General features: G+C 38.7%; 1 protein-coding gene and 1 pseudogene across 3 annotated transcripts in view; one reads left to right on the forward strand and one right to left on the reverse strand.

Moving 5' to 3' along the window:
* PLCB1 (phospholipase C beta 1) overlaps nucleotides 1–18,047 on the forward strand; it is a 722,355-nt gene that overhangs the window by 687,667 nt on the left and 16,641 nt on the right. The window lies entirely within an intron of this gene.
* On the reverse strand, nucleotides 3,498–3,637 carry LOC112827604 (U2 spliceosomal RNA; annotated as a pseudogene).

Here is an 18,047-nt window from a genome sequence, read left to right on the forward strand (position 1 = left end):
CCCCTCTCACCAGGCAAGAGTCTATTGTCTTGGGCTCTGCCCCTGGAAGGGAGAACAGCCACACTGCCCACGCTGTTCAACTACCTTATTCCCCTTGCTCTGGAAATGATGTCGGGGCCCATTCCAAGAAGTGGAGGGAATCCTCAATGTGCAGGACCCAGCTGACTGTATCCTGGTGTTCCCAGTGTTCTCAGGACGGGCCTGGGTGTTCAGGAAACCCACTCTACTCACCTCTTCCTTACCTTCAAAAGTCATGGGAGCAGAGGGTCAGTCCTAAACAAAAAGCAAACTGTGAGGAAAGAATCACCTACCCTTTCTGGGATTGATGGTTAAGTGTGGGCAGGGTCACTTCTACAGACTAAGATTGGAACATGCCAGAAGTCACCACAAACCTCCAAAAGCATTGTTTGCTCTCTGATTTCCCCTGCTCTTTCTTCCCTTGTAATGTTTATAGTTTTCTTATACTGTTCACCTGCCATTTCTACCTCCTCAGTGCTAGATCCTATAGGCAATGGGAACTTAGTACAACAGCATGATCACATCCCTGGATGCCCCCAGTGTCTGGAGGTGGGCTCTGATTTTCTCACTGCTCCTGGATAGTGGGCAGAAGTCTTTATAGTGCAACAGTCCTTATGACCAATGGGGGGACAAGGGCCTTGGAGGTAAGGTGAGCATCACACAGCTGCTGAGTGGAAGTATCCAACCTGTCACAGGGGTGCCTGGGGTGCCTAGTGGCTCAGTTAAGCGTCTGACTCTTGATTTTGGCTCAGGTCATGATCTCAGGGTCATGAGATTGAGCCCTGGTCAGGCTCTACGCTCATGGGGGAGTCTGCTTGAGCTCCTCCCTCTGCCCCTCCCCCACGTTCTCTCTCTCTCAAAAATAAGTAAGTAAATCTTTAAAAAAACAACCTCTAACAACTGCGTGAGTTTAAAGACAACACAAAAACACATATACATGTTGAAGTTTCTTAGAAGTGGCTTATCCAGGGAAAAAAAGAGCATTTATCAAAGGAATAGTAGGCAGTGAAATAGAATATTAGTCCATAGGTGAACACTTGAGGGGAAAAAATTAAATGCCCAAGTTGTAAGGGCATAGTTTGACAATTTCTTAAAAGGTTATAGTTACCACTTACATCAAGATACAGAATATTATCAACATCCCAGAAGCTTCCCTCATGCTCCAGTCCAATCAGTATCACCTTCATCCTGAAGTAACCACCATTCTAACTTCAGTCAATATTGAGATTAGTTTTTCTAGAAGTTTCAGAAGTTTATATTAACAGAATCATACGGTCTGTAGTCTTCTGCATCTGGCTTCATTTTTTTTTTTTTTTTTGCTGTTGTATGTAGCCATAGTTGGTTTCTTTTTCATTGTTATACAGTATTTGAATACATTACAATTTATTTATCCATTCCATGGTTGATAGACACTTGGATTGTTTCCAGCGTATGACTATAATAAGTAGTGATGTTATGAACGCTTGTACTGCGGAGAGAAAGGTAAAGACTTAAGAATAACTGCCTCTGAAATAAAAATTCAATACAATCAAGGAAAAGAAAGCATTTCCCTAGAAAGATTCTCTTCTATATGAATTTCCTAAATGATGACAGCCAGAATGGGATGCTTTCTGCCCCTCCAGCAGTCTCCTGCACTGAAACATTTTATATGGTTGAGTGGGCTCTGGCCAAAGTCTTCTACAAAGAAAATGCTTCCCCCAACCTCTAAACTTTGACTTACCACACAGCATTTCTAGTACTTTCTAGCATTTCACCACTAGAGGGCAAGAACGACTCCGTGATGCTTGGCTTTGCCAGACCTGGAGTCAAAATGATTAATCATGGCTAGGCAAAAACAAGAAGCCAGAGAGAAGGGGGGAAGAGCACAGGAAGGCAAAATAAACATCCATAAACTCAAACTGTTCTGGGTAGGGAGAGTATGAAAAATGTCACCCATGAGTCACTTTCTTTCTTTCCGTCTTTCCTTTCTCCTTCCAGTTCTTAAAAATCAGTTCCAGGGTCCTCACTTGTTGAAACCACCACTTAGCAAGGCGGGACTGGGTCAGACAGATCGCAAAGGATGTTTTTCAGCATAGCCTAGAGCCTTGATTAGGGAGGGAGGGAAGCTTATGAACTCTCAAAACCCAGGGTTTCTGAGCAAGCAACAGGGAATCCTGCCACCTCTTCTGCCCTACAAGTAATATTTCTTCCACTAAAACCACAGCGTTGACTAAAGTCAAGACACTGGTGGGTAAGCTGGGACACCTCTCGTCTCTCTCCCCCTCTCCCTCCATCCACCCCCTCTTACCTCCCACAGCCTTACCCAAGATTACAGACTGAGATGTGTTGCTTTTGTTGGGGGGCGGGCAGAAAAGGGGGAAGGCAGGGTAGGGAAATTCATTATGAAGCCGGTTGCCTTCAGACTATTTATAATAAATTTCTACTAGAAAAGGACATTTGGCTGACAACCGTTTTCTTCTGCCTGGGCATGACCAAATACAGTAAGAATTCAAAATGAAAACTGAAAAGCAAGGAAGAAGAGCCTACAGCTGGAGCAGTCTGTTTTCACATCCCACGCTGGCGAATGACAAACTCAGAGAGGAGCCTCCTGTGTATTCCCTGTCCCCATTCTCTCCTTTTGCTTCTCTGAAGGGCTAAGAAGCCTTCAGTGTTAGCCAAGGCTCCTTCCCGCTGCAGCTTAATTTTCCTTGTGTAATTTTAAATACAGATCATGTCTACAGCGCAGCAATTAATGGATAGCCTAAAGACTTATTATTTCAAACTAATTGATATGTAGGAGAAGTTTAAATAACATAATAGGGAGAGGGGAAATTTTAATGATGTGTGCACAGTGAATTTGGAATTTCTTTTTGTTGTGATAGTAGCAAAAACATCTGATTAATAAGGGGATGTGACCAAAATGTAGAATTGATCTGGAAATCTTTCCCTCCTGACATTCTTGAGCATGTGATTTGGAAGGGAGGAAGATTCAGACATTTCAGAAATGGGGATGAGGTGGGGTTCAGGTCCTCCCCACCACCATCAGTTCTAGAGTATTGCTCATAAGAGAAGTGAAGGCTAGAATATATTTCAAGTTGTGCTCTTAGGTAAGCAATAAGAAATGGGGAAACGATGCTGGTATTTCTATTGTAATTCTGTGGCCAAATCCCTCTCTTGATTTAAACTTGGGAGGGAAGTCTATAAAGGCCAAGTTCACCCAGCTGTAACAGAACTTACTCCAAATCACCAGCTCTTCCTGACTCAGGACTCCCTCCAACTTCTAAGAAATACAAGAAATGTGTTGTAATTAATGACGTTTCTGGCAAAACAGGACAAGACAGAACAACTCACCTTTCTAATTTCTCCATTCTGCATTCTAGCAAGTTTAATAGGAAGGTTCAGAAAGAATACTCTTCAAGTGGGGGAAAGCAAGAACATCTTATTTTAGGAAGCAAGTGAGTAATGTATGATTGGAGCCTATGATGGCAATGCTTTCAATGTCAGAACGAGGCATTTGTAAGGAAACAGAATTCATACCAAGCATAAAGAATAGAGGAGAAAATCCCCTACTTCTAAAATGTACTTTTTTCACACTGGATTCATACTACACTTGATCTTAGCCAAAAGGCCGAGAAGCAATTCACACTGGATTCATGTCATGAAAATATATGATTGACTTTGGCCAAGCCACTTACACTTTATGGTCTTCAGTCTTTTCAAATATAAAATTACCACATGGATTGGTGACTTTTTGGGACCCCTCGGTGCTAACCACATACTTTATTTTGGTAGCCCTAGACGTGTTTAGTTTAAGTAGACATCAGGTGTATGGAATTGAATAAATAATAATCCTTAGTTCGGGATACACCCTTCTCATGGGTCCACGCAAGATGATATTGGTCTATTTATAATATAATTAATACCAGTGAAATAATTATACAACACAAAAACAAGAACACTGGCTTCTCCCCGCTCTGGTATCCCTGCCTCTCTCTCCCCACCCTTTTATCTTCCAAGGTAAATCTCAATCTTGTATGTATAATTCTTGTACTTTTATATTTGCATAGGTATATGAATCCACATACATTATACATATATGCACAAACATATATACATGTATATACATCATATGCACGTGTATTCCTATGATATTTTATTGACATTCCTGTGGTATTTTATTTTTTGGTTTTAGTTGTTTTTAACTTCATAAAATAGCATCAAATGAAGTTAAAAGTATCATACTGAACTATGAGAATATATGTAAATTTATCATAATCAAGTATTATACCGTATATAATCTTTTGAGACCTATGTTTTTCACTTAAAAATATATTGATAGATGAACAGAAAGTGCACATATATTCACCAAAAGATATGTACTAGAATGGTCATAGCTGCACTGTTTATAATAGCCCCAAACTGGAACTGGCCAAATGTCCATCAAGCATTACATCAATAAATACAACATAACATATTCACACAATTTAACTATACAGCAATGAAAATGGACACAATGGCATACAGAATAATGGATGGTTTCCACAAACAAAATATTATGTGAAAGAAGCCAGATACAAAAAAAGTATATGTGATTTATTACATGTATATGAAGTTAAAAGAATAGCTATCTATCCTACTAAGATAGGGTGGGGGACAGGGTGGCTAGTGATTGGAAGGTAGTAAGAAGGGGACTTCTGGAGTGTTGGTAATATTCTTTTCCCTGATCTGGGTGCTGGTTAAATGGATGTGGTCACTTTGCGGGGAAAAAAAAAAACAAAACAACTACCCATAAATCTATACATTTATTGTACCAGTTATTGTTGATACTATTTCCAAAACTCAGTGACCTAAAATAGTAAGTATACAATATTAGTCATAAGTTGGTGAGAATTCTTCTGTTCTTGATTGGACTCAAACTTGTGTTATCTAAAAGCCAGGTATGCTGCTCTGCTGATCTTGGCCAGACTGTCTTTCAAGTTTGGGGGTCAGCTGGCTTTAGGCCAGTCTAAGATGGCCTCAGAACAACAAGATCTCTCCAAATGGTCTCTCATCTGCCAGTAGGCAAGCTCAGGCTTGTTCACATGTTGGTAGTAGGGTTCAAAAAGCAAGAGTGGAAGCACAGGAGGCATTTTAAAGAAATGGCACTGTGTCACTTTTGCCATATTATATTCACACACAAAAAGGGCACAAGTGAGGAGTGAGGAAATGCAGTCTTTTTAAAAACCGACCTACTACAATTATGATATGTGCACTTTTCTCTATGTATATATACTAATATGTTTTTTAAAATAAAATTAAGGGGCGCCTGGGTGGCTCATTCGTTAAGCATCTGCCTTTGGCTCAGGTCATGATCCCAGGGTCCTGGGATCGAGCCCCTCATCGGGCTCTCTGCTCCACTGGAAGCCTGCTTCTCCCTCTCCCACTCCCCCTGCTTGTGTTCCCTCTCTCACTGTGTCGCTGTCAAATAAATAAATAAAATCTTTAAAGAATAATAATAATAATAAAATAAAATATGTGTCTATACAATTTATCTACATTGCTGGGTGTGGCCCCAGTTTGCTTTGACTTCTAACACTCTATTCCATGAATATATTACAGTTTGTGTATCCACTCTCCTGTTGATGGGCATTTTAGGGATTTCCAGGTTATCACTCTTATAAGCAGATCTGCTATGAACATTCCTGCACATATCCCCTAGTATGCAAACTCTGTTCAAGATTTTTCTTGGCTGTATACCAAAGTGTGAAATTGCTATGTCATAGGGAATATGAATTTACAAAATGATACGAAATTGTCTTCCAAAGTAATTGTACCATTTTACATTTCCCGCGGTAGTATATGAGAGACCGTGTTGACCCAGACACTTGCCAATGGTTGATAATTCAAGTCAGTCTTCTTACTATTTCCCATAAATAGGTATAAGATGGTATAGCATTGAGGCCTTTTTTGCCTTTCTCTGATGAAGAGAATGAAGAAAATGATTGTTTCTTTTTGTTTGTTTGTTGTTGCTTTGGTTTTAGCCATATGTGTTTCTTAAGTAAAATACCTATTTGTATTTTTTACTTATTTTTTAAGCTAGGTTTTTTTTCTCATTGCTTTATAGCAATTTTTATATATCCTCGATCTTATGCTTTTCTCAGATGTGTGTGTTGTGAACATCTTTGTCAGTTCATAACTTGTTTCTCACTTTATTCAAGGTGTCATTGGATTAACAAATTTCTTAATTTAAAGCGTTTAATTTTTGCTTTAGTGTTAGTTATTGAGGCTTGGTTCAGCAACACTTAAATACCTCAAGGTCTGAAATATATTTATTTATACTTCTTCTAAAAGTTTTAAAGTTTTAGTTTTGGCTTTTAAATCTTTATTGGAATTTTATCTTTGTACGTAGTGTGTGGTGAGTATCAAATTTCATATTTATTTAAATAGATGGCCATCTTTTAAAACTTCATCTATTAAATAATTTCTTTTTTTCCCATTGGTCTGCCATGCCACCATGTTCATATATCAAAATTCCATACATCCATGGGTTAATTTCTGGGCTACCTATTCTATTCCGTTGGTGAACTCTAGTCTATTCTTGTGTCTGAACCAATCTCTTGATTACTGTAACTCCAAAACACAGCCTGTTTCTGGTAAGATGCCCCTCCCTATTCCTAACTGGCTCATGCACTTCTGAGGCCAGCAGTTAAGAAAAGTGAGCTCATTCTTGATTGGCTCAATAGCTTTAATTCATCTTAAAGAAGCACCAAATCTGGAACTTTTTTGGTCAATATCATCTGCTGACAAATAGAAAATATTTTAAAATAACCCAGCCTGTACTTGTTCAGCTTTCTTTCCACATTATGAAAATCATAACAAATATCTCTAAGCCCATGATTCTCAAACTTTAATATACATGTGAATTACCTGGAGATCTTGTTAAAAATGCAAATTCTGATACAGTGGGTCTGTGGTGAATGGAGGCAATACCTCTGGTCCTAGGACCACACTTTGAGGATCGAGGCTTTGTAAAGTGATTTTATCCCACACAGCTGAGTTGGAGAACTTTTTCTTCTAGAGACGGCCTTCTAGCTATCTTTTGAAAACATTTTGAATTTTTTACCTCAGTCTTCTGTTAAGTCAAAAACCTTTCTTGTTTCTTGTTGAGGTCTTTTTTTCCAGTATAGACTCAAGTTGAAGTCTATTAGACCAAGTAAAATATTTTCCTGCAAAGGTTATGGATTATTCAACTGAATAAATATCTACTTGAATGTGATGAGACCTGGATAACACAGTGGGAATAGGAGAGGAAAGAAAAAAAACCATAATATCCTGTTCTCCAGTCTACCTACCGTGATAATATATATCAATTTTCCCTTTGTTCCTCTTTTATTCTACAGAAAAGCTCCCACCAGCCTTTTATTCTAACAAGTCATTGAGGGAATACAAATATGTAGGCCTCTTGCTAGTGTTTGGTAGGAGAGGAGGTCATTATACGTAATTGGAGACTGTCATTTAAAGAATAACTGAGTTTAGGGGTGCCTGGGTGGCTCAGTCGTTAAGCGTCTGCCTTTGGCTCAGGTCATGATCCCAGGGTCCTGGAATCAAGCCCCGCATTGGGCTCCCTGCTATGCGGGAAGCCTGCTTCTCCCTCTCCCACTCCCCCTGCTTGTGTTCCCTCTCTCGCTGTGTCTCTCTCTATCAAATAAATGAATAAAATATTAAAAAAAAGAAAAAAAAATAACTGAGTTTGAATTCCGACTTCATTATTTACCAGCTGTGTGACTAGCTGTGTCACTTTGCCATTAAATAATAATAGTATTTACTGCCTAGAATAATGGGAGACTTCAAAGAGGCAATTCACAAAGATAATCCATGCCAGTTACTTAACCTAGTACCCAGCATATAATAAATGTTCAATAAATATTCATAGTCATAGTCATTACAGAATAGTTACTAAAGGCCTAGGAGAAGAAAACCCTTGTGCTTAAAAGCATTGGCTATTGGTTTGTTTTATGTGTGATAACTGCAGAATTTGATTTCATGGATTAACTCAGAGTCAAGTCTCTGATTCACAATTCCCAAATCAATAATACTCACTGATTTGGCAATTCATCTTGCATGACTAGCTCATGTCATTATAGGATTTTGCCTTGGCTCACCAATTATATATTTTTTAAGTTTCTAACCCTTTAGAAACAACTTATATACTATTCAAGATTCCCCAAGCAACTCCCTAGAGCCAGTTATATACATTAGTAGATGCTCAATAAATATTTATTCCTCAGTTCAGTGATTAGTTGAAGTAATCCACATACCTCCACAGGGACCCATGCTGGGTGAATCAGGAAAAGCATCTTAAGGCTTATTCTCTTCAAGAAATTGGTATATTATCAGTGTGTTCACATTTGTTTCTTGAACATGATTTTCTTGATGTCTTAAGAGAACTCGCAAGAAGAGTTCATATACTGATAGGATAATCATCAATGAGTTTCCAAATTCAATTAGAAACTAAATAATTCCAATCAGTTGCTTGACTTCCAACACCTTATTTTGACCTTATAGTAGACCTAACTTTCTTGAAAGAGTCCATACCATCATGGTGTTCATGTTTGACTTGACAGACAAATCTGTAATTGTATTCTGTTATATGGTTTCCAAGTTGGTTACTAATTTATTAAATAAATATTAGACATAAAAATAAATATTTTAGGGGAGTAGGAAAAGAAGGTGAACAATACTTTGTGGATGAGTAAAGGGGAAAGAAAGCCAAATTGCCAGTTATTTTTCTAACTAAATTTTAATCCAAAAGACTATATTTTAAATCAGGTTTCATGTCTTAATCAGTGACATTTCTACTTGAAAATATTGATTGCATTTGGCTCACAAGTATGAAATGCAAACATACTTGCATAAAGCAAACAAGTTTAATTTGTGTATTTGTATTAATGACATTTGATCAAGGCACAGGAACTGTTAGTAAAGAATCATGCACTTACTCTGTTTGAGACATAAATGACGGAAAACAACATTAATTGTTGAGATGGGCCATTTTCTTTGAGACAGAGCATTTGATTAAAAGGCAGGCTAAAGAGAAGAAATGCCAATTAACTTTTTAGTTATTTGAAAAGCATTGAAAATGCATTTTGACAGTTAGATATTAAAAATTTATTTTAAAGCAAAAGCCTTTTCCTTTAAACATACATTAATTATATCTCTGGTGTTATTATTCAGATATTATGCAAAAGCAATTTTCTTAAGGATATTGTTATATTTTTGTTATTAAATCCAGCGCAGTAATAGATTTGGAATACCCAGAAGACCCAGATTTGGGTCTTCTGATGGCATAAACTCTTTGAATATGCTCACTATACCACACATTATTTATTCATCTCAGTGTTCAGCATAATTTTTCTTGAAAGCCTTTCTTTCGCTTGAAATGTTATGTAACAAAAACAGCAGAACCAATTGGCATTTGGGTTTATCCCACTGTTCCATATGCTGCTGGATGAAGAGGGAAATAAATGTGCATCATCACTATGCTGGGCACATTTCAGCCTTTCTTTTCTCCAGTACATCAATTTCTCTTCTCACAGAAATAATTTCACAGCAGTTTGAACTCCTGTTTATAAGCAAGTCAAATAATATCCACATGCATCAGACAGTGGGACACATCCATCCGAAAATCCCTGCAATTTGCACACACCTAAAATATGTCAGCTAATAAACTCAAACTAAGTTAATGTCTTGGTTTGGGTTCCCCCAGAAGCAGACCCTGGGACAGGGATGTGAGTACAAGGAGTGTTTCTGAGAAGTGAGGAATAGATCTCATTTGGGATCACTTCTCAGAAACATTCCTTGTACACACATCCTTGCCTCAGGGTCTGGTACATCTGAAATTAATATAACACTGTATGTTAACTATAGTGGATTTAAATAACTAAACAAATAAATAAATATCAAATAAAAATGCGTGCCTGAGAAGTGATCCCAGGAAACTAGTAGGGGGTAGGGAAGTGAAATAGGAAGGCGAAGGCAGCCAATAAAATGTGTGTTTGTTATCAAGTAAGTTACGACTGTGGGCAACTGGTGCTCAGTCCTAGTAGGGAACTCTGGAGGACTATTTAGAACATGCATCTTAGAGTTATTCCATCCAAGGGTTAGGGCCCTTGGGGTATACATATGCCAACTCCTGGGTGGCCCTTCTAGCCAGCTATGCTCTCCACTAGAGAAAACAGGCAGTTGGAAATAGGGCAGTCTGCATTGCAGTGGTCATTCTGCAGAGTTCTATGTTGGGCAGTGGTACTCACTGCTATAGTTAGCCTCCAGAATTGAGTGAAAAGTCCCCCAAGGTTATATTGTTATAGCCTTAATAATTCAACTTTTGATGGCATTGAGCCAATACCTTGTATCTGATATAAGTACCTTGACAATAGTCAAGTGTGTTTAGGCTTACAAAATATTTTTCTAAATCTGACACTAGTGTCTTGGCAAAACTTAATAATTAAATATATGAATGATTATCAATAATATGTGTATATAGGAGTCGCCTACAACTTATTTATGTTCTAAATCAGCGGTTCTCGAACTTTAGGATTCATCAGAAGCAGCCATGAATGATACCCACAGATGACTGAGTCCTCACACCCAAAGTTCCTAATTTCAGTATATTTGGTGTGGGCCTGAGAACTTGCATTTCTAACAAGATCCTAGGTGATGCTGATGTCCTGTGTAACCTCACACACTTTGCTTCTCCCTGCCCTAATCATTTCTGTGTTTATCATTATTACCAAAAGAAGTATGTTATATTCTTCAGATAAAAAATGTTGAAATACATTTTCAATCTAATTCTAACTGGAAGAGCTAAGCAGAGGAAGTTTTCCCCACCCCTGAAGAAGTCAGACAACTTAGGAGTGGAATCTGAAATATTCTACCCATGGCTGAAAATTCTATCATATCTTTTTGATTGACATGTATTGAAAGATGGTCATTCATAGTTAGGACTCATAGGTAAGGATTAGGTTGATAGGTTTTCTGAGTGGGATTTTGGATTGCACTATCAAAACTTATGCATGTAATCATGTTTTTCACTATTCCTAGGTCACTGATCTCTGCTGCATCATGGGATATTTTCAACTTTTAGGTGTTTTATTCTACTTGGCATACAATTAGATAAAATGGCTCTGTCTTTAAAACATAATTCAGAATTCTTATATTTTTCCTTTTTAAATGATTTTGTAATGTAATTGTATGTGCAACAGAGAGTAAGGGGAAAGTGACACAGGTCAGCCCTTGATAAAATTTGGTGGCAGTCACTTGGACAAGTATGCAAAAGGACTGGAGTTTAATGATGTCCGGTACTTAGAGTCTTAGGTAATTCTTACTCTGTGACACCAAGGACAGGGAAACTCTTTTGTGCTATTATTGCATGTTGCTTATAACTTGATCTTGGTACTTATCTCAGCATATCACATCATTGTTTTAGGCTTCATATCCTCCCACTGGTCTGGGGACTCCTTGAAACTAGAGCTATGTCTCATTCATATCTCTACACTTAGCATTAGTCACAGTGCCAGGTATATGGAAGAGTACTCACTACATTTTAGATAAATGAGTGAATAAATTAATGAATGTGTGAGAGAGTAAAGGCCAAAACATGAGTAAAGGTTGAGATTGAGCCATGATTCAGTGGCATTTGCTATCCAGACCTGTACTGCAAGCATTGGGTTGTGCACCATGATCTGAGATTATGGTGGCTCTCTGGCTGGCAAGGCCAACCAAGAACCAGAACAGATGTGGTAGAGCCTACTAGACTTTCCCTGAAGACATTTATTCCTGTGTAAGTAAGGATGCTGATGATCTGTCAGAAGGGCTTTTAGTCCTCTATACTGGACAATCTGAAGAAATCACCCAAGTTTTTGGAAGTAGCCTCAGGGTTGTGCATGCCAGGAGATTGTTAATTGATGAGAAGGTGGAAGCAGAAAGTAAGATTTAGCTGAGTAGCTCTGCCTTGTTGTCTAAGCAGAAGAAAAAGCAATCATATTTTGTCATTGATTTGCAATAGCACTTAATTGAAGTCACCATGGCTGCCTTTATAAGAGTAACTTCATTATAGCCATACACTATAGGTTCTATAGACACTTTTAATCCAGTGATAACAAAAGAAGAAAAGGGAGATTTTTTTTCATGCCTGCATTTTCCTTGTAGAAGAGAAATAGATAAAAAATGGTGGAAAGTAATAATGCCCCTGGGTTTCATAGCACTAGCTCTTTCTTTCTTATAGCTATAAAGTACTCAAGATTTATTGTTAGGATTATTCTCTCATGCTACTTTAAATTCATAATAATCAAATAAGCCCCTTTAAGAGGCCATCTTTATGGTATAAAAATTGGCTAAGAAAGATGAATCATTAATAGGAGAAACACTTATAATATCTACATGTATGTTCAGTATTCCCCTAAACTTAATGTAAATCATGCAACATAAATTATTTATGCAAGTATGTACTGGTTAGCGTAACATTAGCTGCTGTGACAAACAGTACCAAAATGTCACTTGCTTCATACAATAGAATGTTATTTTTTTTTCCATGTAACAGAGTCCAGTGTGGATGTTTCTGGTTGGTGGATAGCATGCTTCCACATGCTAATTCAGACAACCAGGTTCTTTTCATAATGTGACTCCACCATCCTCTAGAGCCTTGCTTTCTGGAAAAGGGAAAGAAACAATAGAGATACCTCGCATGCCTCTAAAAAGTCCTGCCTTGACTTCTAGAGGCAAGAACTGGTCAAACGGTCAACCCCTGGGTGCAAAGATAGTGAGAAGGGCTTGGAAACATTGTCCCTGCCTAGGCAGTGCCATACAGGCACAGCAGACCCCATGGAAGGAAGAATGGATTGGGGGATAACTAGTCATTTTCTTCTCTGTTGACCAAGATAATGGAATTCAAATCTGCTATTCCTAGAATTACTCTAAATTGACTGCCCCTTGTATAAGACCCCAATGATAAAGTCAGTGGAGTAAACACTTTGTGTTCCAAATCACCTCTGCAGACCTCTTGGAAAAAAGGGATCCATCAGCAGAAGGATCTAGACTAGAAGACTTAAAAAAGACATTTCTATACAAACACCTTGCAGTTAGGTTTATCAGATTTCCCATCCCAAACCCTATGCATTTAGCACAGTCACATCACCACAAGTTGGCAAATGAGGAAATGGGAGAATAGGGAGACATCCCAAATTATTTAGCAACCGCTTTCCAGAGGAGCTAAGTGAAGTGTCTTCTCCTTCCCAGTCATTGGTGCCTTATCAAAGATTCAGGACACCAGGGCCATGTAGTCATGTTTCCATTTATTCAGCAAAGAGGATGGAGGCCAATCCCAGAGTGGAGAGACCTCAGGAGACTTTTAGATCAAGTTCAAAGACAGATTCATGGAATATACTACCCAGATATTTCGGAGGTTGTAAATTGACCTGCACAGTGTTTTGTTTTGTTTTGTTTTTTTAAGTTTATTTATTTATTTTTTTTTTTTAGTAATCTCTACACCCAACATGGGGCTTGAACCCATGAGCCCAAGATCAGAGTCACAGGCTCCTGCAGCTGAGCCAGCCAAGCACCCCAGAACTGCACAGTGTTTTATACATTTCTAACTTAGGTGCCAACACTGACAAACCAGAAGATTTAACATGAAAATCCAGATTGCCAGCTTCTTTTGAAAAAATCAGATGTAGCAACCTCTGGCATGCACGAGGCAGCAATCTAGGTGGCAAGATTGGGTGGCTGCTCTTTGTAGCCTAGGAACGCCCTCTGTGGTCACCTCGTTCCAGCCCAGCCCCAGACACTCATTTACCTTTTTTACCCAGCCCTGTGTCAGTTTGTTCTCTGAGAAATTCCATCATAGTTTTCCAACTTCACCTTGGGTGGAGAATTCAGGAATGACAATCAGACTTCTCAAAACCCCTGAGGCTAGGAGAACAATTGTCTCGTTAATCTCAAATCAAGTTGGAATCAGCCAACATAAAACCACAGTGATTTAACTAGAAGACATAAATATTATATTTAGATGGAGTGACTATATAATTAGGAAATACTCTCTCCCTAAGAATCAAAATCAGTTATCCTGATAAAACCCTAGGACTGCTAACCACTCTTGAATATACATTTATAAAAAGAAAAAACCAAAACTAATTTTAGGTGATCAGGAGAAGGGGGTTCTCCAGGGGCATGGCTGAGTTCATTCCAGGACCTTTGACATAGCCTGTGTCTTTTTTTTTTTTTTTTTTTTTTTTTTTTTTTTTAATGCACAGGCTTTAAGTCGAGAGAGAGTGTTTTTAGCTAGGGCTCAAGGTGGATAATTACTGATGCTTTTGGTAAGACTTAAAAGGAGTTAAGACAAAGGTGTGTGCCTATGAGGAGACTCTGATCCAAAGGAGGACCCACACAGGGGCTGGACCCTCCATGAGAATAAGGTGTCAGTGACCACTTCTGGAATGTCTCAAAGGATCCCAGCCCAAGACATCCCCCAGAGAATGTTTTGCCGGAGCTCGCCCTTATCTGAGATGGCCATGTGCACCATCTGCACTATAGACATTTGTTTCTAATGTGACTCAGTACAGGAATTGAATTCATAATGTAAATTCAATTCTTCCCTGCTGGTGGCATTCCACTTGATTGAAAAGAAATACACACTTCATCTAAAAATAATTAGCCTTTGAACGGCCTTTTATTTCAATTGGCTTGAGGCTTTTTATTGATTCCTTTAGGGTTTATGTGGTAGAGAGAATAGCATTCTTCTGGTGTGGTCTTTCTTAGCTTCTTACCAATGGGCATAGATCATCCTTCACTGTCATACCCTTGCTCCTTATAGTGCAGCTAATCAGGAGCCACAAACAGGTGACCTGCAAACTAAACTGAGCCTTTTACTTGACTCTTGGTACATGTATACCTTTTTGAATTTGAGTGTTTAAACATGAAATACTATTCCAGTTGGCCACAGGTCTTGGTGCCTCTCGACTACCTTATACTAAATCTAATTCACAGATTTTTGTTGTTTCTTGGGCCCCATAGGTATGTGAATTTGGAGATTCCAAAATTAATGAACATGTATTAAACTAGTTAATACATGAAAAGTCCTGGGGCACCTGGGTGGCTCATCGGTTAAGCGTCTGCTTTTGGCTCAGGTCATGATCGCAGGGTCCTGGTATCGAGCCTCACATCAGGCTCCCTGCTCTGCGGGAAGCCTGCTTCTCCCTCTACTGCTCCCTCTGCTTGTGTCCTCTCTCTCTCTCTCACTCTCTCTCTCTGTCAAATAAATAAATAAATAAATAAAATCTTAAAAAAAAAAGTCCTAAGAACAGTGCCTGCCACATAATAGGCACTCAGTAAATTATAATTAATCATCATTATTTTTATTGTTCTATATTTCATTATAGTTTACTAGCAATATTTACGAGATCAGTTCTACCCCAAGAGATTTTTTTTCTTGTAAACTGGGATGTTTTTCTTCTTCCAATTTTTCATTTGTTTGTTCCTTCTCGTAGTATATGGTTCTTTACAGAAATAATCTGATTAAATTAGACGGCACTTAATGGCAAACAGGAAAACAGCCAGCTGACCAAATAAACAGATCCTAAGCTGAAGAATTACATAGTGGGGGGTGAAAAGCCAGTGTCTTCTAAGCATGACAGATGCAAATAGAAAAACCCAGTGAAGGCTGAGAAATAGACCAGGCTAATTGCAGCTGGGTGAGAGTCCCTATTGTTTCCAAGAGCCTATATCCTGTTACTAAAAGGGCAGCATGTCAGTAAGACCCTATGCCATGGAACCCTGCCTTCATCATCACTTTTCAGTAAAAGACACTTTCCAATTATTTTGTGAAAGCATTCTAAAATCCTAGACATGCCAGGAAAATACAGTAGAGTTATTTGTGATTCTACTCTCAACACACAGCAGGGCAGGTTACTGAGATCATCACAAATTCTGTTTTTACAGAATGGGAGTTGGCTAAGAATGGGGGGGGGAGGATGGAGCCCTGGATTAGGTGGCAAGAGTTTGCTGTTCAGATCTTGATTCTGCACTAAAACTCTGGAGTGGTAGGCTTCAGTTTCCTTGGTTAAGGAATGACAGTTAATAATGTGCTAAATGTGCATTCACTCAAAGTTATAAGTCTCTTAACTTCTTTGGCTCAGAGCACAGGTCTTCAGAGATTTAAAACATCTTTTGGTATTTTTAAGTACAGTGGTAACTTTCAGTTTGACAAGATGTCACTGGCCTGTGATTACTCATTTTGGTAAAATAAAAATTTCTTTCCTCACTCACAATTATTTTTATTCCCAGCTCTGATAGACCCCAGCTGAGTCATCCTACAGAAAGCACTTCACTAAAAATAGAAAACTCCTAGGCCTTAATAGTAGGCACCTCTAAGGGGAGAATACTCCAGGACAGACACAAAAATTTCAAGGCCCAGAGCACTGACATTCACTGAGATGAAGTGGCTTGCCCGGTAGCAAAATTATTGACTCCCATTATAGTATTATTTGCTTTTAGATGCTGAATGGTGGTGGTACATATACAAAGCAACAAGAGTATGGCTCCTGGGACAGGACAAACAATTCATCCCACGTCAAGGCCCCAGAATTTTATGCACAATTTTGAAAGAAATTAGGGAGGTCATGGGGGACATGCTACAATAACACTGCCTAAAAACACAAAACTTCACTGGTGTGCAATTATAAATATTTATGTAGTTCATGAATTTGCAGAGTTCAGCCAATCTGGACTGAGTAGAGCTCAGCTGGGCTTGGTCATACATTTATGGTTAGGTATAGGTCAGGTAGGTGACTCTAATGATCTCAGCTGGACTTATTTCCATATCAGTGTACTGGCCACTTGCTGGTTAATCTTGGACGATTCAGACTGTGTGACTGGGATGACTGGGGTGACTCAGTTATGTTCCTCTACCAGACTAGACCGGGCATGTTCCCATGGCCATAGCAGAGTAACAGGAATGAAAGCTGAAATGCACAAGTGCTTTTTCAAGCCTCCCCTTGGGCCATGTCTGCTAACACCCTATTGGCCAAAATAAGTCACATGACCACCTCATACTCAAAAGGTAGAGAAGTAGCCTCTACCACTTTAGTAAGAGCAACTTAAGGTCAGAAGGCAAAGGCTGTGGATACAGAGAGGGAGAAAGGTGAGGCATTGAGGCCATTAATCCAGTCAGTTTACAAAAGAGAATCAACTAGGTTCTGGTCCTAGCTTTACTATTAGCAAGCTGTATCCTTGAGAAAGCCGCTTAACTTCTTTCAGCCACAGGTTTATACTAAGTTAAAGGAAAAGGTTTGACTATATAATATCTAAAATCCCTTTCCAATACTACTAAGTCTTAGAGAGGTTGACAATATAATTGCTAATGTCCCTTTCAAAGGTTTCTACAGTAATCTCTAGACACGTGTAAGAAGATTACAAAAGAAGTTCTGTAATACATCTTAAGAATCAAAGGAGGTATAAATTATGGGTTAAGCTAAGATACTGAAGCATTTCAAGAGAGGTATATTGGGGAAATGACAGTGAAGAAAGAATGGGGATGTAGCTAGGAAAAAAGTCACAGGAATCTGATTATGTTCTTTGCTGTATTAAGAGCAGATTTCCTCCATGGGCAATTTCATGGAGTATATGGTTGTGTAGAGGAGTTGACACATAAGACCTATGTCACAATGCGTTTGGCTTTTGACATGAAATAAAATTTTAAAATGCAAATGCATGTAGGGACTATGCTTGGTAAATCACATGATCTCTAGCTTCTATATTTCCTCTTTTTGATTCAGTATTTCGAATCTACTTAGCATTTAGTATTTGGATCCACTGCCTGCCTATCCTGGATCCTTCCATCTTTCATCTCTGCAGACTTAACCCTCATTCTGCCTTCACACAACAGCCTCCATCAAACACCTTGAATCCAAACCTGAACATTAGCAACCTCCAGAGGTATGGAGAGATGAGATTTACAAAGAGAATCCTATTATATGAATCAAACCCCCCAAAAAATGTTGAGGAGGGATATACAAAAGGAG

Source organism: Callorhinus ursinus, unplaced genomic scaffold, assembly GCF_003265705.2.
Source record: "Callorhinus ursinus isolate GAN/ISIS: 27379988/994484 unplaced genomic scaffold, GSC_fseal_2.0 scaffold29, whole genome shotgun sequence".
NCBI lineage: Eukaryota > Metazoa > Chordata > Mammalia > Carnivora > Otariidae > Callorhinus > Callorhinus ursinus.